The sequence below is a fragment of the Eucyclogobius newberryi genome, unplaced genomic scaffold (assembly GCF_026437365.1).
Source record: "Eucyclogobius newberryi isolate DKJ021-1_F unplaced genomic scaffold, fEucNew1.0.hap1 SCAF_12, whole genome shotgun sequence".
Taxonomy (NCBI): domain Eukaryota; kingdom Metazoa; phylum Chordata; class Actinopteri; order Gobiiformes; family Gobiidae; genus Eucyclogobius; species Eucyclogobius newberryi.
Window position 1 is genome coordinate 2,445,220 of NW_027315746.1, and position 20,571 is coordinate 2,465,790.

Consider the following 20,571-nt stretch of genomic DNA (forward strand, 5'->3'; position numbering starts at 1 on the left):
AGAGAGCGTTTCCAGGCTTTAGAGCTGTGTTAGTTAGTCCTGCTTTAGTCCTGTTTTAGACCTGCTTTAGTCCTGTTTTAGACCTGCTTTAGTCCTGTTTTAGACCTGCTTTAGTCCTGTTTTAGACCTGCTTTAGTCCTGTTTTAGACCTGCTTTAGTCCTGTTTTAGACCTGCTTTAGTCCCCCTTTAGTCCCGCTAGGGACTGGACCAGGAACCAGACCAGGGACCGGACCAGGGACCAAACTAGGGACCGAACTTGGGGCCGGTCCAGGGGCCGGACAAGGACAGGACCATGGACAGGGGCAGGACCAAAGATCGAACCAGGGACCAGACCAGGGACCAGGACCGGGGACCAAACTAGGGACCAGGGACCAGAGAGCGTTTCAAGGCTTTAGAGCTGTGTTAGTTAGACCTGCTTTAGTCCTGCTTTAGTCCTGCTTTAGACCTGCTTTTGACCTTCTTTAGACCTGCTTTAGTCCTGCTTTAGTCCTGCTTTAGTCCTGCTTTAGTCCTGCTTTAGTCCTGCTTTAGTCCTGCTTTAGACCTGCTTTAGTCCTGCTTTAGACCTGCTTTAGTCCTGCTTTAGTCCTGCTTTAGTCCTGCTTTAGACCTGCTTTAGTCCTGCTTTAGACCTGCTTTAGACCTGCTTTAGACCTGCTTTAGTCCTGCTTTAGACCTGCTTTAGTCCTGCTTTAGACCTGCTTTAGTCCTGCTTTAGACCTGCTTTAGTACTGCTTTAGACCTGCTTTAGTCCTGCTTTAGTCCTGGTTTAGACCTGCTTTAGACCTGCTTTAGACCTGCTTTAGTCCTGCTTTAGACCTGCTTTAGACCTGCTTTAGTCCTGCTTTAGTCCTGCTTTAGACCTGCTTTAGTCCTGCTTTAGACCTGCTTTAGACCTGCTTTAGACCTGCTTTAGTCCTGCTTTAGACCTGCTTTAGTCCTGCTTTAGACCTGCTTTAGTCCTGCTTTAGACCTGCTTTAGTACTGCTTTAGACCTGCTTTAGTCCTGCTTTAGACCTGCTTTAGACCTGCTTTAGACCTGCTTTAGACCTGCTTTAGTCCTGCTTTAGACCTGCTTTAGTCCTGCTTTAGACCTGCTTTAGACCTGCTTTAGACCTGCTTTAGTCCTGCTTTAGTCCTGTTTTAGTCCTGCTTTAGTCCTGCTTTAGTCCTGCTTTAGTCCTGCTTTAGACCCGCTTTAGTCTTGCTTTAGTCCTGGTTTAGACCTGTTTTAGTCCTGGTTTAGTCCTGCTTTAGTCCTGCTTTAGTCCTGCTTTAGTCCTGCTTTAGACCTGCTTTAGTCCTGCTTTAGTCCTGCTTTAGTCCTGCTTTAGTCCTGCTTTAGTCTTGCTTTAGTCCTGCTTTAGACCTGCTTTAGTCCTGCTTTAGTCTTGCTTTAGTCCTGCTTTAGTCCTGCTTTAGTCCTGCTTTAGACCTGCTTTAGTCCTGCTTTAGTCCTGCTTTAGACCTGCTTTAGTCCTGCTTTAGTCTTGCTTTAGTCCTGCTTTAGTCCTGCTTTAGTCCTGCTTTAGACCTGCTTTAGTCCTGCTTTAGACCCGCTTTAGTCCTGCTTTAGTCCTGCTTTAGACCTGCTTTAGTCCTGCTTTAGTCCTGCTTTAGTCCTGCTTTAGACCTGCTTTAGACCTGCTTTAGTCCTGCTTTAGTCCTGCTTTAGACCTGCTTTAGACCTGCTTTAGTCCTGCTTTAGTCCTGCTTTAGTCCTGCTTTAGACCTGCTTTAGACCTGCTTTAGTCCTGCTTTAGACCTGCTTTAGTCCTGCTTTAGTCCTGCTTTAGTCCTGCTTTAGACCTGCTTTAGTCCTGCTTTAGTCCTGCTTTAGTCCTGCTTTAGTCCTGCTTTAGTCCTGCTTTAGACCTGCTTTAGTCCTGCTTTAGACCTGCTTTAGACCTGCTTTAGTCCTGCTTTAGACCTGCTTTAGACCTGCTTTAGTCCTGCTTTAGTCCTGCTTTAGTCCTGCTTTAGTCCTGCTTTAGACCTGCTTTAGTCCTGCTTTAGTCCTGCTTTAGTCCTGCTTTAGTCCTGCTTTAGTCCTGCTTTAGACCTGCTTTAGTCCTGCTTTAGACCTGCTTTAGACCTGCTTTAGTCCTGCTTTAGACCTGCTTTAGACCTGCTTTAGTCCTGCTTTAGTCCTGCTTTAGTCCTGCTTTAGTCCTGCTTTAGACCTGCTTTAGACCTGCTTTAGACCTGCTTTAGTCCTGCTTTAGACCTGCTTTAGACCTGCTTTAGTCCTGCTTTAGTCCTGCTTTAGTCCTGCTTTAGTCCTGCTTTAGACCTGCTTTAGTCCTGCTTTAGACCTGCTTTAGACCTGCTTTAGTCCTGCTTTAGACCTGCTTTAGACCTGCTTTAGTCCTGCTTTAGTCCTGCTTTAGACCTGCTTTAGACCTGCTTTAGTCCTGCTTTAGACCTGCTTTAGTCCTGCTTTAGTCCTGCTTTAGGGCTGCACAATATATGGAAATTGAGATATTATCGTGACGTTTGTTATGAAGCGAGTTTTTCTTTCATGGATTAAAAAACGAAATAAAAATAGTTTTGTTGTAAACTTTAAAATAAGAGTAAATAAAGATAAGATAAAGTGACATTTCACATTTTTCTGATGATTAAAGACACATTTTTAACACATTTGTTCTGGATTTACTTAATATTGTCTGAAACGCACAAGAAAGATTTATCAACATTTTATTTTATATAATATGTTACATGCTATGTATATATATATATATATATATATATATATATATATATATATATATATATATATATATATATATATATATATATATATATATAATTTTATAAAATGATTGGTCTTGTTCAAGATTACATCACTTTGTGTCCCATATTTTAAAAGTTGTTCTTTCTAAGATGGTAATTTAGAAAATGTTTGATCCACTCTCAGACCTTTGTTTGTAAAGAGCAGTTTCTTAACTATTTCCTGTGAATTCAGATCATTAATTTCTCCTCTTAACTTTTTTCTTTCCTGTAATTTTGCCTTTTTGGCATGTTTTCCTCCAACAATTACATTTTTTCTTGCATATCATTTAACTTTTTCTCCTTTTGTTTCTTTGTTGCTTTGCCGGGGCTATATATATGGCTATAATCTGTCCCCTTAAGACTAACAAAGGCTGGCATTAAACCTCCACAGTGTGTTTTATACTTCTTTCATCTACAGAACATTTTATCTATAGTTCCTCCAGTGAAAAGTCGTGCAGTCTTTGTTTACATCTTAAGAAGTCAGTTGTACACGGTCTAAGGTCAATAACACGTTTTAAAACCTCATTCTTAATAAAATCCCTTTAGTTAAGAATGAATCTCAAAACTTGCATTTTGTGTTTTTGTCCATCTGTTGCTTTGTTTTTTTGTCATGGCAGTTTATAAAGACAGGGACTAAACTGGGACTAAACGGGGCTAAACCAGTATAATTTATTTGCAGAAATTGGCAAAGCCTCCGTGACAAATTAATATTAATATTTGGTCGTGCCTGAATCGAGTCTGAGGTCAAAGTGGGAGAATACAGATGAGGAGGAATCACACAGGACGACAAACGCAGACCATGCTCGTAATTAAGACAGTTTACCCAAGGTCTCTGTGTGAAACTTTAAACACATAGAGTTTGAACACATTTCTGTTGGTTTGACATAAAATCGTTTGAAAATCATCGATATCCGCCGACCCCAAGTTTATGATTTTACAGAATAATGAGAAAACCCAACAATTAGATGTGATTTTTGGTGTGTATTTACACATCTGATTATCATTAACGCTTTGTCAGTGAATCAGTGGAGTTACTGTTGTATTTGAAGACAAAGTTCACTGATATTTAAGCTCTTGAACATTTCCTCTTTTTGCCTCCGCCACGTCCGTTTGCCCGTGTTTTGTCTGCTCTAGTGCTGACGATCGGAGAGAAGTCAGATCATTCGTGTCCGACGGAACTGTTTACATGAGATTTTTGGCTTTTGGTTCTGCTGCTGCTTGTTCTGCTGCTGCTGGTTCTGCTGCTGTTGGTTCTGCTGCTGCTTGTTCTGCTGCTGCTGGTTCTGCTGCTGTTGGTTCTGCTGCTGTTGGTTCTGCTGCTGCTGGTTCTGCTGCTGTTGGTTCTGCTGCTGTTGGTTCTGCTGCTGCTGGTTCTGCTGCTGTTGGTTCTGCTGCTGCTTGTTCTGCTGCTGTTGGTTCTGCTGCTGTTGGTTCTGCTGCTGCTGGTTCTGCTGCTGTTGGTTCTGCTGCTGCTTGTTCTGCTGCTGTTGGTTCTGCTGCTGTTGGTTCTGCTGCTGCTTGTTCTGCTGCTGTTGGTTCTGCTGCTGTTGGTTCTGCTGCTGCTGGTTCTGCTGCTGTTGGTTCTGCTGCTGCTTGTTCTGCTGCTGTTGGTTCTGCTGCTGTTGGTTCTGATGCTGTTGGTTCTGCTGCTGCTGGTTCTGCTGCTGTTGGTTCTGCTGCTGTTGGTTCTGCTGCTGTTGGTTCTGCTGCTGCTGGTTCTGCTGCTGTTGGTTCTGCTGCTGCTTGTTCTGCTGCTGTTGGTTCTGCTGCTGTTGGTTCTGCTGCTGTTGGTTCTGCTGCTGTTGGTTCTGCTGCTGCTTGTTCTGCTGCTGTTGGTTCTGCTGCTGTTGGTTCTGCTGCTGCTTGTTCTGCTGCTGTTGGTTCTGCTGCTGTTGGTTCTGCTGCTGCTGGTTCTGCTGCTGTTGGTTCTGCTGCTGTTGGTTCTGCTGCTGCTTGTTCTGCTGCTGTTGGTTCTGCTGCTGTTGGTTCTGCTGCTGCTGGTTCTGCTGCTGTTGGTTCTGCTGCTGTTGGTTCTGCTGCTGTTGGTTCTGCTGCTGTTGGTTCTGCTGCTGCTTGTTCTGCTGCTGTTGGTTCTGCTGCTGCTTGTTCTGCTGCTGTTGGTTCTGCTGCTGTTGGTTCTGCTGCTGCTGGTTCTGCTGCTGTTGGTTCTGCTGCTGCTTGTTCTGCTGCTGTTGGTTCTGCTGCTGTTGGTTCTGCTGCTGCTTGTTCTGCTGCTGTTGGTTCTGCTGCTGTTGGTTCTGCTGCTGCTTGTTCTGCTGCTGCTGGTTCTGCTGCTGTTGGTTCTGCTGCTGCTGTTGGTTCTGCTGCTGTTGGTTCTGCTGCTGCTGGTTCTGCTGCTGTTGGTTCTGCTGCTGTTGGTTCTGCTGCTGCTTGTTCTGCTGCTGTTGGTTCTGCTGCTGTTGGTTCTGCTGCTGCTGGTTCTGCTGCTGTTGGTTCTGCTGCTGTTGGTTCTGCTGCTGTTGGTTCTGCTGCTGTTGGTTCTGCTGCTGCTTGTTCTGCTGCTGTTGGTTCTGCTGCTGTTGGTTCTGCTGCTGCTGGTTCTGCTGCTGCTGGTTCTGCTGCTGTTGGTTCTGCTGCTGCTTGTTCTGCTGCTGTTGGTTCTGCTGCTGCTGGTTCTGCTGCTGTTGGTTCTGCTGCTGTTGGTTCTGCTGCTGCTTGTTCTGCTGCTGTTGGTTCTGCTGCTGTTGGTTCTGCTGCTGTTGACGTTCACGCTGCAGGTCGAATCAGATTCTTTTGGCCCATGCGTGACCAGGATCCAGTGTGAACAGCACAAATCCGACTCGTTCAAATGCGACCCAGGCCACTTTCGTCTGTGCTAATAAATCTGATATGTATCTTTTAGAATGCGACTTCAGTCTGAACGCTCGTGTCCCGTTCATCCGACCTAAACGACGTCTATGGGCGACAATTCTGAGTCAAACGCCAGAAAACGACAGAGAAAGTGGAGAAAAATGGCAGACGAAGGAGTTGAAAACTGTCAGTGGAAGAAGGAAGAAGTTTGTGCAATAATCACTAAACAGGGCGACAAACGAATGAAGGGCCAGTGTTGTGCCTGAACGTGTTCATTGAACAAAAGTTCATAATTTTGGCGAACGTGAACTGAACGCACTGTATTACTGCCGACGAACATATGAACGCATTCTTTCTGGTGTCTGTGAACGACACGTTCGTTCTTTTTAATCCAGAGCTGCAGAGCTCCAGAGGCCGATAGCGCGGACAGAGATTTTGCGTGTCGCATCGCACTGCGCACTGCGCATGCGCATCACAACAAAAAGCAGCATTGACGCGACAGCAACAAAACAGCAAGAAGTCGCCCTACGACCAGTTCCGTGAGTTTTATGATGCGGTCGTGAGGATGGGAACAGTCTACATTTCTGTGCAGACTTTGCCTCTGGGGAAGTCTGACCTTCAGTGTGAATGTGAATCCTGGAGGAGTCAAATGTGAGATGAAGATGAGTCTGACACATAGTTTCAGCAATAAACTAATACAATAATTGCTGCCTGTGGTTGTATTTGGGCTGTGGAAATAATTTAGAAACATTATACCATAATATTGAAAAAAAGAACTGAACTAGTTCATTTTTTGGAGCAGTGAACTTAGTTCAAAATTTTGAATTATGAACTATGAACTGAACTAGTTCATGTTAAGACACTGTGACCACACTTAAGGGTTTGTTCTGTAATTGGGCGTTATTTGAGGAGATTGAGAAGGAGTTGGAGTTGTGAAATTAAAAGAAACATGAATGAAAGAGCGGGCGTGGCCGGGGAACCTGCCCTCTGTGCGTAACGTGGTGTTCTTCTGCGTGCAGGACACATCCAGCTGTGTTCCCTCTGGAGGTGATGGGTCGAGAGGCAAAGGCTGTGAGTGTCGAGGGAATCCAGAGTTCTGAGACGTTTCAGCTCCAGTGTTGCCCTGAGTGATAAGCAGAAAGTCTAATTGTAGAAGTCTTAATGATCCATGTGGTCGAGACTGACAGGGACCGAACCAGGACTAAACCAGGACTAAACCAGGACTAAACCAGGACTAAACCAGGACTAAACCAGGACTAAACCAGGACTTAACCAGGACTTAACCAGGACTAAACCAGGTCTAAACCAGGACTAAACCAGGACTAAACCAGGACTAAACCAGGACTAAACCAGGACTAAACCAGGTCTTAACCAGGTCTTAACCAGGTCTAAATCAGGACCAAACCAGGACTAAACCAGGACTAAACCAGGTCTAAACCAGGTCTAAACCAGGTCTAAACCAGGACTAAACCAGGACTAAACCAGGTCTAAACCAGGTCTAAACCAGGACTAAACCAGGACTAAACCAGGACTAAACCAGGACTAAACCAGGACTAAACCAGGTCTTAACCAGGTCTAAATCAGGACCAAACCAGGACTAAACCAGGACTAAACCAGGTCTAAACCAGGTCTAAACCAGGACTAAACCAGGTCTAAACCAGGTCTTAACCAGGGCTAAACATGTTTTGAGCGAGGTCTGAATCTGCAACAAATCCAAAAATCTATTGTACAAAATCTGAGCTTTTAATCACATTATAAACGTTGGTTCTTGTAATTAAACCAGTAGAAGTTGTGTTTGGAGTGATTCCTGCATGTTTGAGTCATCTTTATTCTCCTGTGGCGCCGACAGTCCAGGCCACTCATATACACTTACTTCCTTCTGCACTTTTATTTTCTTAACACACGTAGAATTCTGCAGCGTCACGTAGACATTTTGCCTTAAATCTGCCGTTCGACACCATGAGCTGTAAAGGGCCAAAGCAGCGTGGAAGGAAGCACATTCGTCTTCAATTATGTTGTTTTAGGTCGATTTAAAATGTTCCAAATATAACATAATGATCCGCGGGTGTCGTAGGTTAGAACTGTAAATAGCTCGTGACTAAACGTGCGGACGACGGCGTTACAGCAGAGGAAAAAACAATTTTTAGTTTATCTTTGTCGTTCAATGAAGCTCGTAAAAAGAAAACATATGAAACACGACGAGCCTCAAAATCAGTCCAAATCTGACAAAACCTGGATGTTTACTGACAGTTATTGAACATGATGTGATAACATTATGAAAACATGTTAACGTGAAGCTGTTGTGGGTCTAAACCAGGTCTAAGGTTTATTTAGGTGTACAGTATGAGCGCGCCTATTATCACAGCCCCAGGATAAACCAGAGATAATGAGGGTTATAAATAGAACAAAGCCAAGCCTGGGCCTGGGGTCCGAGCCTTAGGCCTGGGCCTGGGGTCCGAGCCTTAGGCCTGGGCCTGGGGTCCGAGCCTTAGGCCTGGGCCCGGGGTCCGAGCCTTGGATCCAAGGTTGGGGTCTGAGGCTGGGGTCTGAGGCTGGAGTCTGAGGCTGGGGTCTGAGGCCGGGGTCTGAGGCTGGGGTCTGAGGCTGGGGTCTGAGGCCGGGGTCTGAGGCTGGGGTCTGAGGCCGGGGTCTGAGGCCGGGGTCTGAGGCTGGGGTCTGAGGCTGGGGTCTGAGGCTGGGGTCTGAGGCTGGGGTCTGAGGCTGGGGTCTGAGGCTGGGGTCTGAGGCCGGGGTCTGAGGCTGGGGTCTGAGGCTGGGGTCTGAGCCACAGAGGGGTTCAAACCTGATGTTTGTGTTCATTTCCTGAGAACAACCCCAACTCGACACTGATTTAAAGCGCCCCCTACAGGTCGGACAACTCATTGAACTAAAACGTAGTTAAGATGAATTTAGAATTTGGCTAATAAATTATTTTTAAAAACGTTTTAGGTTTATAATGTCACTTCCTGTTTGTAATTGATGACATCACACTAGGAAATTATCCAACACTGAGCAAAAACTCATCAAATATCACTTTTTGACAGATAAAACTGCATGAAAGTGACTTTATTTTGTTTATTTATTTGTTTATTTACTGTTAAGAGAGTCAAAAAAGTATTTTATTTGTGTAAATTCTGCATAAACTGACTGGAATGAGTGTCCATGGTGTGATGTCGCTTCCTGTCTACTATTTTCAACAGCTTTTTCAACGTTTTCTCGACAAACACCTGCTCGATCTTTGTAAAACTATAATTTATATGTACAACAGGTATAAACACACCAAATAAAGTCACAATTAGATAAAGTGCACATGACAGGTTTTTAAGATTTATGTCGAGTAGATTTCGTGGCGGTGGTTTCGCGGCCTGTGTCTGTGGTTTCAGGGCCCGTGTCAGTGGTTTTGGGGCCCGTGTCTGTGGTTTCGCGGCCTGTGTCGGTGGTTTTGGGGCCTGTGTCGGTGCATTCGGGGCCCGTGTCAGTGCATTCGGGGCCCGTGTCTGTGGTTTCGCGGCCTGTGTCGGTGGTTTTGGGGCCCGTGTCTGTGGTTTCGCGGCCTGTGTCTGTGGTTTCGCGGCCTGTGTCGGTGGTTTTGGGGCCTGTGTCGGTGCATTCGGGGCCCGTGTCAGTGCATTCGGGGCCCGTGTCAGTGGTTTCAGGGCCCGTGTCTGTGGTTTCTGGGCCTGTGTCTGTGGTTTCAGGGCCCGTGTCAGCGGTTTCAGGGCCCGTGTCTGTGGTTTCAGGGCCTGTGTCTGTGGTTTCTGGGCCTGTGTCTGTGGTTTCAGGGCCTGTGTCTGTGGTTTCTGGGCCTGTGTCTGTGGTTTCAGGGCCCGAGTCTGTGGTTTCAGGGCCCGTGTCTGTGGTTTCAGGGCCCGTGTCTGTGGTTTCAGGGCCCATGTCTGTGGTTTCTGGGCCCGTGTCTGTGGTTTCTGGGCCCGTGTCTGTGGTTTCTGGGCCCGTGTCTGTGGTTTCTGGGCCCGTGTCTGTGGTTTCTGGGCCCGTGTCAGTTGTTTCAGGGCCCTTGTCTGTGGTTTTGGGGCCCGTGTCTGTGGTTTCGCGGCCTGTGTCTGTGGTTTTGGGGCCCGTGTCTGTGGTTTCGCGGCCTGTGTCGGTGGTTTTGGGGCCTGTGTCGGTGCATTCGGGGCCCGTGTCGGTGCATTCGGGGCCCGTGTCAGTGCATTCGGGGCCCGTGTCAGTGGTTTCAGGGCCCGTGTCTGTGGTTTCTGGGCCTGTGTCTGTGGTTTCAGGGCCCTTGTCTGTGGTTTCAGGGCCCGTGTCTGTGGTTTCAGGGCCCGTGTCTGTGGTTTCAGGGCCCGCGTCTGTGGTTTCAGGGCCCGTGTCAGTGGTTTCAGGGCCAGTGTCTGTGGTTTCAGGGCCCGTGTCTGTGGTTTCAGGGCCCGTGTCTGTGGTTTCAGGGCCCGTGTCAGTGGTTTCAGGGCCCGTGTCTGTGGTTTCAGGGCCCGTGTCTGTGGTTTCAGGGCCCGTGTCTGTGGTTTCAGGGCCCGTGTCTGTGGTTTCTGGGCCCGTGTCTGTGGTTTCTGGGGCCGTGTCTGTGGTTTCAGGGCCCGTGTCAGTGGTTTCAGGGCCCGTGTCTGTGGTTTCAGGGCCCGTGTCTGTGGTTTCAGGGCCCGTGTCGGTGCATTCGGGGCCCGTGTCAGTGGTTTCAGGGCCCGTGTCTGTGGTTTCTGGGGCCGTGTCTGTGGTTTCAGGGCCCGTGTCAGTGGTTTCAGGGCCCGTGTCTGTGGTTTCAGGGCCCGTGTCTGTGGTTTCTGGGCCCGTGTCTGTGGTTTCTGGGCCCGTGTCTGTGGTTTCTGGGCCCGTGTCTGTGGTTTCAGGGCCCGTGTCTGTGGTTTCTGGGCCCGTGTCTGTGGTTTCTGGGCCCGTGTCAGTTGTTTCAGGGCCCTTGTCTGTGGTTTTGGGGCCCGTGTCTGTGGTTTCGCGGCCTGTGTCGGTGGTTTTGGGGCCTGTGTCGGTGCATTCGGGGCCCGTGTCGGTGCATTCGGGGCCCGTGTCAGTGCATTCGGGGCCCGTGTCAGTGGTTTCAGGGCCCGTGTCTGTGGTTTCTGGGCCTGTGTCTGTGGTTTCAGGGCCCTTGTCTGTGGTTTCAGGGCCCGTGTCTGTGGTTTCAGGGCCCGTGTCTGTGGTTTCAGGGCCCGTGTCTGTGGTTTCAGGGCCAGTGTCTGTGGTTTCAGGGCCCGTGTCTGTGGTTTCAGGGCCCGTGTCAGTGGTTTCAGGGCCCGTGTCTGTGGTTTCAGGGCCCGTGTCAGTGGTTTCAGGGCCAGTGTCTGTGGTTTCAGGGCCCGTGTCTGTGGTTTCAGGGCCCGTGTCAGTGGTTTCAGGGCCCGTGTCTGTGGTTTCAGGGCCCGTGTCAGTGGTTTCAGGGCCCGTGTCTGTGGTTTCAGGGCCCGTGTCTGTGGTTTCTGGGCCCGTGTCTGTGGTTTCTGGGGCCGTGTCTGTGGTTTCAGGGCCCGTGTCAGTGGTTTCAGGGCCCGTGTCTGTGGTTTCAGGGCCCGTGTCTGTGGTTTCAGGGCCCGTGTCTGTGGTTTCTGGGCCCGTGTCTGTGGTTTCTGGGCCCGTGTCTGTGGTTTCTGGGCCCGTGTCTGTGGTTTCTGGGCCCGTGTCTGTGGTTTCTGGGCCCGTGTCAGTTGTTTCAGGGCCCTTGTCTGTGGTTTTGGGGCCCGTGTCTGTGGTTTCGCGGCCTGTGTCTGTGGTTTTGGGGCCCGTGTCTGTGGTTTCGCGGCCTGTGTCGGTGGTTTTGGGGCCTGTGTCGGTGCATTCGGGGCCCGTGTCGGTGCATTCGGGGCCCGTGTCAGTGCATTCGGGGCCCGTGTCACTGGTTTCAGGGCCCGTGTCTGTGGTTTCTGGGCCTGTGTCTGTGGTTTCAGGGCCCTTGTCTGTGGTTTCAGGGCCCGTGTCTGTGGTTTCAGGGCCCGTGTCTGTGGTTTCAGGGCCCGCGTCTGTGGTTTCAGGGCCCGTGTCAGTGGTTTCAGGGCCAGTGTCTGTGGTTTCAGGGCCCGTGTCTGTGGTTTCAGGGCCCGTGTCTGTGGTTTCAGGGCCCGTGTCAGTGGTTTCAGGGCCCGTGTCTGTGGTTTCAGGGCCCGTGTCTGTGGTTTCTGGGCCCGTGTCTGTGGTTTCTGGGGCCGTGTCTGTGGTTTCAGGGCCCGTGTCAGTGGTTTCAGGGCCCGTGTCTGTGGTTTCAGGGCCCGTGTCTGTGGTTTCAGGGCCCGTGTCGGTGCATTCGGGGCCCGTGTCAGTGGTTTCAGGGCCCGTGTCTGTGGTTTCTGGGGCCGTGTCTGTGGTTTCAGGGCCCGTGTCAGTGGTTTCAGGGCCCGTGTCTGTGGTTTCAGGGCCCGTGTCTGTGGTTTCTGGGCCCGTGTCTGTGGTTTCTGGGCCCGTGTCTGTGGTTTCAGGGCCCGTGTCTGTGGTTTCTGGGCCCGTGTCTGTGGTTTCTGGGCCCGTGTCAGTTGTTTCAGGGCCCTTGTCTGTGGTTTCGGGGCCCGTGTCTGTGGTTTCGCGGCCTGTGTCGGTGGTTTTGGGGCCTGTGTCGGTGCATTCGGGGCCCGTGTCGGTGCATTCGGGGCCCGTGTCAGTGCATTCGGGGCCCGTGTCAGTTGTTTCAGGGCCCGTGTCTGTGGTTTCTGGGCCTGTGTCTGTGGTTTCAGGGCCCTTGTCTGTGGTTTCAGGGCCCGTGTCTGTGGTTTCAGGGCCCGTGTCTGTGGTTTCAGGGCCCGCGTCTGTGGTTTCAGGGCCCGTGTCAGTGGTTTCAGGGCCAGTGTCTGTGGTTTCAGGGCCCGTGTCTGTGGTTTCAGGGCCCGTGTCAGTGGTTTCAGGGCCCGTGTCTGTGGTTTCAGGGCCCGTGTCAGTGGTTTCAGGGCCCGTGTCTGTGGTTTCAGGGCCCGTGTCTGTGGTTTCTGGGCCCGTGTCTGTGGTTTCTGGGGCCGTGTCTGTGGTTTCAGGGCCCGTGTCAGTGGTTTCAGGGCCCGTGTCTGTGGTTTCAGGGCCCGTGTCGGTGCATTCGGGGCCCGTGTCAGTGGTTTCAGGGCCCGTGTCTGTGGTTTCTGGGCCCGTGTCTGTGGTTTCGGGGCCCGTGGTGGTTTCGGGGCCCGTGTCGGTGGTTTCGGGGCCCGTGGTGGTTTCGGGGCCCTGTCGGTGCCAGACTGTGTGACTCGGCCGGTGTTTCTTGGCCCCGGACGGCACACTCTGCTCCCACTCGCCGCTTCCACGACTTTGACACGTCGCCGGCTCCTCTTTCAAACCAGCGAGATGTATGTGTGAACTCGAAACGCCGAGTTAAACTGTGACTAAGACGGGGATAAACCAGGGCCAAAAACCAAGAGGAGATTTAGATCCTACGACTGTACTTTTGACGCCGTTTATATCCTCGAGGACTGGCTGATGTGTTCACACTGGTTCTGGTTCGGTCCTGGTCCAGTCCAGGTTTAGTTCCAGGTTCAAATGGACAAACTAGGGTCAGATTCTACTTCACCACCCACAGGTTTTGTGATTTGCTACGTTTCCAAGTAAAATAGCCTAAATTGTGTGTGGTTGGTCAGTGGTTTGTCCCCCTGCTGGTCATTTTAAGACTTGCACATGGGTCGTCAGCCTCAGTTCTCCAGCACAGCCAATTGTTTTCAGTCGACTTGCTGCTAAAGAGTTATTTGAAGGGGTGTAAAGGTGACACTGCTGCTTTAAAGGTTTGTAGTGGACACCAGGTCCCACGGGGGGGCGCTGGAGGAAATGTTGTTATGTCCTTAGGCAAGACATTTCACCCGCATTGCCTAGTAAAGTGCTTGAATGTGGAAAAGCGCTACATAAATACTCTGTAATCACAATAAATGATGATAAAACGGTGAGGTTGTATTGGCCATGAAAAAAACGCAGTTGAACCTGAAGTCTACGTGGTGCTCGTCAGAGGAAGCTCCTTGTGGATTGACACGCTCAGTTTCCCCCCCACTGTGTTTCCCAGCGTCCCAAGTGTCTGACATGTGAACGCTCAAGACGCACCGTGCCGAGTACCAGAAACACGCCTCAGAAACGCTGCACGACTTCGACTCGTCTTCTTCCTCTTCTTCTGTGTTTAATGGCGGTTGGTATCCAAGTGTTACATTACTGCATTACTGCCACCTGCTGTAGTTAGACTTTAGACTTTTCACCTCGACACGTCCACCGTAGACTTCACCGTAGACTCCACCATAGACTCCACCTTCACCGTAGACTCCACCTTCACCGTAGACTCCACCATAGACTCCACCTTCACCATAGACTCCACCGTAGACTCCATCTCCACCGTAGACTCCACCTTCACCATAGACTCCACGGTAGACTCCATCTCCACCGTAGACTCCACCTCCACCATAGACGCCACCGTAGACTCCACCTCCACCGTAGACTCCACCTTCACCGTAGACTCCACCTCCACCGTAGACTCCGCCGTAGACTTCAGCGTAGACTCCACCGTAGACTCCACCTCCACCATAGACGCCACCGTAGACTCCACGTCCACCGTAGACTTCAGCGTAGACTCCACCGTAGACTCCACCTCCACCGTAGACGCCACCGTAGACTCCACCTCCACCGTAGACGCCACCGTAGACTCCATCTCCACCGTAGACTCCACCTCCACCGTAGACTCCACCGTAGACTCCACCATAGACGCCACCGTAGACTCCACCTCCACCGTAGACTCCACCTTCACCGTAGACTCCACCTCCACCGTAGACTCCAGCGTAGACTTCAGCGTAGACTCCACCATAGACTCCACCTCCACCGTAGACTCCACCTCCACCGTAGACTCCACCTCCACCGTAGACTCCACCTCCACCATAGACTCCACCTTAGACTCCGCCGTAGACTCCACCTCCACCGTAGACTCCGCCGTAGACTCCGCTGTAGACACCAGCGTAGACTCCCACCTCCACCGTAGACTCCACCTCCACCATAGACTCCACCTTAGACTCCGCCGTTGACTCCACCTCCACCGTAGACTCCGCCGTAGACTCCACCTCCACCGTAGACTCCGCCGTAGACTCTGCCGTAGACTTCAGCGTAGACTCCACCGTAGACTCCACCTCCACTGTAGACTCCACCTCCACCATAGACTCCACCTTAGACTCCGCCGTAGACTCCACCTCCACCGTAGACTCCAGCGTAGACTCCGCCGTAGACTCTGCCGTAGACTCCAACGTAGACTCCAGCGTAGACTCCACCTCCAACGTAGACTCCAGCGTAGACTCCACCTCCACCGTAGACTCCAGCGTAGACTCCACCTCCACCGTAGACTCCAGCGTAGACTCCACCTCCAACGTAGACTCCAGCGTAGACTCCACCTACACCGTAGACTCCAGCGTAGACTCCGCCGTAGACTCCACTTCCACCGTAGACTCCAGCGTAGACTCCACCTCCACCTCCACTTCCACCGTCTTAGACTCTGTGGTCGAACACCTGATATTGTATTTTTCCTCCCAAAGAAATCGTACTGGCATTCAGCGTGGTCCTATTGCCGTTCCATCTCTCCTCGTGCGATGGATTGATTATTTTCCACAAACTTAAACCATTTCCTGAGTCCGTCCATGTCCTCTACGCTCAACATCGTGTCCCTTTCTCTACCGTTTGATTTTAATCTGCTGCAGTTCAAGTTAAAAAGCCAGAGTTCTTCTTCTTCTTGAGTTTTCATGCGCAAATGTGAAACGACCGCCCTTTTTAATGAAACAAACAAAGTAGAATTTGGCCCTCACTTTGGCCGTCACTGTAAACCGAAGCCGATGCCGTTTGGCGCTCAGCAGGAAGTGATGCGTCGGCCGAACTGTCCGCGACACAAAAGAGCGCGCGGAGCCTCCCGGAGCTGAGGCACAAAGGCTTTTACTGTGAAGGGGCGGGAGACGGAGGCTTTTACTGCGAAAGGCTCGTCACGCTGGGCTCCTGACGGCAACAATTACACCGAATGACACTCACGCCGACGTTGAGGTGATTGACGGCGACGCGCAGACGCAAACGGAATCCAAATCACAGCGGAACGTCGCGATTAGCAGTGACGGACGTTGTTTTCGCGAGAAGAAGTGGCAAATAACTTAAATGAATAACTTCATTAAGGCTGCGAGTTTGAGCAGTTTGATTAGTCGACGAGTCAAAGGATTATTTCCGTTGCACATCGAGATTTTTGGTTGAAATATAGATATTAAAAGGCTTCTAGACAGAGAATATTTACAAATAAAGTATATTAGCGATAAAATTCAAAAATCGTTTATTCATTTTAGACATTTTGACTTAATAATGTGGCTGTTGTTGGTCAAATGAAACGCACATTATCTGTGTTTGTGCATTAAGTTAATATGAGTCATTCTTAATCGTATTTCACTTTTACAAATACACAAATGTAACGATATGTGTAGTTTTTCACTTATTAATATGAATTATCTTTTTTATGTTTCTTTGTTTTGTTATTAATTAAAACATATTTGAGTAAACACTGTACTAAAAACTAAACCATAGTGAAGAGTAGGGATGAAAAGAATATTAATGAATAATCGGTGAATCGTAATTAAAAATTATAATTGTGAGTTTTAAAATAACTTTTTTCAAATTCAAATAATTATTATTTTTGGTTCAATTAAAATAAATGTGAGAATTTTAGAAGCAAAATTGAGTGCTTTCTGCTCAGCCTTTTCATTTCATAAAGCAGGTCCCACATCGAGGAGCGGGAAACAGAAACAAGAAGGAAAGAAAACTCTGGACTTTTTGGTTGTTTTGGTCGTGACGTTGACAACGGAGAATAATCGTTAAATCGTGACGTTTATTCTCACAATAATCTAACATTTGAAATCGTGACGTCTCTAGTGAAGCGAAGACAATGAAAAGAGTCCAGGAGTTTCAGATCAAACTGTCGAGCTCAGACTATGGAAGACGCTTTACACACGGATACTTTCAATACCACTGACGTTACGTACTCTAAGTGCATATAACTTGTGTATTTGGGTGATTGTATGTGAGTGTAGTTGGTGCTGTAGTGGTGACTGTGGACAGTAAACCCTGGTCATGTTCAGGAGCTTCAGTTTGAGACGTTTGTGCTGAAGATTCAGACTCAAGAGAAGTGTTTTGTCTTTTGTTTTGTTCTCTTCTAAACCAGGGCAATTCAACTTAAGGCCCGGGGGCCAAAACAGGTCCTTCGATTGGATTAAATCTGGCCCGTATCCCATCTTCCAAATATTAAAGCAATAAAATGCTGGTGTTTAATGGTTTCATTCTGGGTTAGCACTAGTTTAGACCCGGTTTGGTTTTGGTTTAGTTAAATCAGCTTTAGACCTGTTTGGATCCTAGTCTAGTCCTAGTTTAACTCTGGTTCAGTTTTGGACGGGCAATTTTGTTCATAAAACATTTTGTATTTCAGATTTTCAGATTTCAGATTTTCAGAAAGGTAATATTTCCATTATTAATGAACAGAATTCACAAACATAGGAACTTGTTTTGGTGATACGGTGCAACACAAAACAGTGAACAATGATAAAACAACCTGTATAAAGTCAAAAAGTCAAAACAATTCAAATCTGTTATGGGATCAAAAACAAAACTAGGCCATGAGACCAAAATGAAAATAAAAATATACTTACTGTGTACACAAAATATGTAATTTCTCACAAAAGAATCCGTAGTTCTTGATTGTATCAACTGAAACGGTGTCGGGGATAGTTTGTCCGGCCCACAGACCTTGGCCCTCGGGAAAATGAAGTCGAATGAACGGCCCCGCTCCAAACTATGAGTCTATAAATAGATCGGCGTCGTTCAGTGTCGGCAAACGTGATTCCCGTTTTGTGAAGGGAATCCAGCCTGACATGTCACCGCGAACGGGACCGCGGCCTCAGACCCGCGGACGGAAGAGGCGGGGCCACCGTCACAGCGTCCCGCGCGCTCCTCGTTGAGCGATGGCGCCGCTTTCTCAGAGCTCTTCTGACAGAAAAGGATTGTGACTTTGGAAGAAGACGCTGAACACTTGGCGGTGGACGGGCCCGGGGCGATTACAAACCTACAATCTGAGGATTCTGACCAACAGCTCAGTCTCGTGGGATTCCAAATCACAACGTGTGTATGGCAGTATGTCAGTGTTTTAGCACCTGTCACTCTTTCTCCTCCTTCTCTCGTTCTCTTACTCTTTTGCACACTCTCCTTCTCTCCACTTCTCGCCTCTGCCTTTAGCACAGCACTGCATAAATTAGCCCGTCCTCCCGTCACTCTTCCTCGCTCTCCGCCTCCCCCTGCTTTTCCTTCTTTCTTCCCGTCGCTCCGTCCGTCCCCCGTCCCGAGCCGGCGGTCCAAACTTAGCCCGTCGCTCCGATTCGCCGGGCGCGTTTCGCCGCCGCCGACCGCTCGTTTTCGGTCCCCGCCTCCAGTGGTCGCACATCCCACAGAGCAGAGCTGTCCCCGAGTCTGCCGCGCAGGCAGAGGGAGGCGCAGCGGCGGCAGATTTAACTTCGGGCCGGACGTGTCACGGCGGTTACTACGACGACGCGTTCGGCAGATGAGCGTCCCGGAGTGCCACGTTGTCATTTTGACGGGCGAGATAGTCAAACAAACACATGATCAGTCATCAATATGATATTAAACTCCTTTCAACAAAGGTGATCACGTCACTTCCTCTCCTCCTTCTCCTCCTTCTCCTTCTCCTTCTTCTTCTTCTTCTTCTTCTTCTTCTCCTTCTTCTTCTCCTTCTTTTCCTTCTTCTTCTTATCCTCCTCCTTCCACTTCTTCTTCTTCTTCTTCTTCTTCTTCTTCTTCTTCTTCTTCTCCTTCTTTTCCTTCTTCTTCTTCTCCTCCTCCTTCCACTTCTTCTTCCTCTTTCTCTTCTTCTTCTCCTTCATCTCCTCCTCCTCCCTCTTCTTCTTCTCCTTCTCCTTCCTTCTCCCTCTTCTTCTCCTTCTCCTCCTCCTCCCTCTTCTTCTCCTTCTCCTCCTCCTCCCTCTCTTCTTCTTCTTCTTCTTCTTCTTCTTCTTCTTCTTCTTCTTCTTCTTCTTCTTCTTCTTCTTCTTCTTCTTCTTCTTCTTCTTCTTCTTCTTCTTCTTCTTCTTCTTCTTCTTCTTTTCCTTCTTCTCCTCCTTCTTCACCTCCTTCTTCTTCTCCTTCTTTTCCTTCTTCTTCTCCTCCTTCTTCTTCACCTCCTTATTCTTCACCTCCTTATTCTCCTTTTCCTTCTTCTTCTTCTCCTCCTCCTTCCACTTCTTCCTCTTTCTCTTCTTCTTCTCCTTCTTCTCCTCCTCCCTCTTCTTCTCCCTCTTCTTCTCCTTCTCTCAGGTTTGGAGTCCAGGTCATGATCAATTGCTATAGATTCATTCACTTCTTTCACCCGTCTAAAAATATTCAGGAAAAACGTGCAACTGTGTCGTGTTTTTGTCATTTTCTCCAGTATCGACGTTCGTTTGCGATACCAGTTCTAGTATCGATTAGCGCGCGGGTATCGATACTTTGAGACATGGTTCGCTGGCGAGCGTCTGGGGCCGGCGACGCGGCTGCTGAAAGGCGTGTGCGCTGATGTAGATTCTGTCTTATATTTATGGCAGCTCATGTTTTATTTACAAATGCGGTTGGTTAAATGCCAGAGGTAGAGCCGGTCCTCCCAGACGTGACCGGGGACGGCGTTTGCACTCGCCGAGGTTTTTCCCTGGTCATTTCTCTTTGCTGCAAGGTCAGTGTCGTGTTTGGATCAATTAGACTACCGTATTTTTCGGAGTATAAGTCGCACCAGCCAAAAAAAATGCATAATGGAGAAGAAGAAAACACATTTAAGTCACACTGGACGCATAAGTCACACACACTTTTGGGGGAAATGTATTTGATAAAATCCAAGACCAAGAACAGACAACGAACTTTAGTAAGTGTCTGGTATGTTAACGTAACATATGAACAGTTATTCAGATAACTATAGCATAAAGAACATGCTAACAGATAACTATAGCATAAAGAACATGCTAACAAGTTTAGCAAAGCATCAGTTTTACCCCAAATCACTAAATCCATTGAATTCTTCTTCCTCTGTGTCACTTCTAAACAACTCCACAAACTCCAGAGGAAGAGGAAGTGCAGATCCTTCTAGAGCGCCCTCCTGTGGTTGTCAGAGTGAAAATAATCATCCAGTGACATCACATATAAGTCGCTCTGGAGTATAAGTCGCACCCCTGCCAAAACGATAAAAAAAACGTATAGTCTGGAAAATACGGTATATATTCGATTCAATCCAAGTAGTGGATTGTCTAGCGCTCACAAACCCTCGGGCGTGTCATTATATTTGTATGAAGTTTTTTATGATGCAATATTACATTTTTCAGGCGTAATATTTGTCGTGTTTACATTTGCAACTAATCGATGATAGAAATAGTACTGAATGATCGTTATAAACCAAGTCCGAAACGCGCCACGAGAGTAGAGGTTTTATGATGCGGGTCATGTGTACGTTTTGTCTGTGAATATTGTGCGACAGGGCGACCTCAGTTCAGCTTTAATCTGGGGATAATTGAGTAAAAATCTCATATTCACTGGGCTTTTGCGTTCGAAACAACAGGGGTGTTCATGAGTAAACAATAAACAGATTATCTAAGTTCTCAACCGAGTGAAGACGTTTTGCTCGGCTAAATGCTACGTTTCATTTTGCCCGTTACTCTGACTCGACACACAGTGGATTCATCTGATAAAGACAGTGAGTATTTATGGACTCATATAAATCACACGTGTTTATTTAACTTGGATTTCATGTTGGTGAAGAAAACAGACTATTTTTGCTTTTTGCATCGGATGTAAAACTGTGGATCTTTTACCTGCGCGAGCTGCTAACGCTAGCGACGATACAGCGTAACTCTTGCTTAAACGTCATTCACGATCGCTACAACCGCGTTCATCCAGTGAGTCGTGTCGTACACAGTTCACAGATTTGTCTGAGTTTGCTCTCGTTAAACAATCGTTACGACAGTTCGTTGTCTGTGCGTCATGTAGCTGAAGGTGTTAGCGTTAGC

The 20,571-nt window shown here is 48.6% G+C and overlaps 2 protein-coding genes across 8 annotated transcripts in view; one reads left to right on the plus strand and one right to left on the minus strand.

The window, feature by feature from the left end:
• LOC140355682 (uncharacterized) overlaps positions 1-20,571 on the minus strand; it is a 201,693-nt gene that overhangs the window by 173,110 nt on the left and 8,012 nt on the right. The window lies entirely within an intron of this gene.
• The window catches only part of LOC140355925 (disks large-associated protein 1-like), a 92,261-nt gene that overhangs the window by 941 nt on the left and 70,749 nt on the right, over positions 1-20,571 (plus strand). The window lies entirely within an intron of this gene.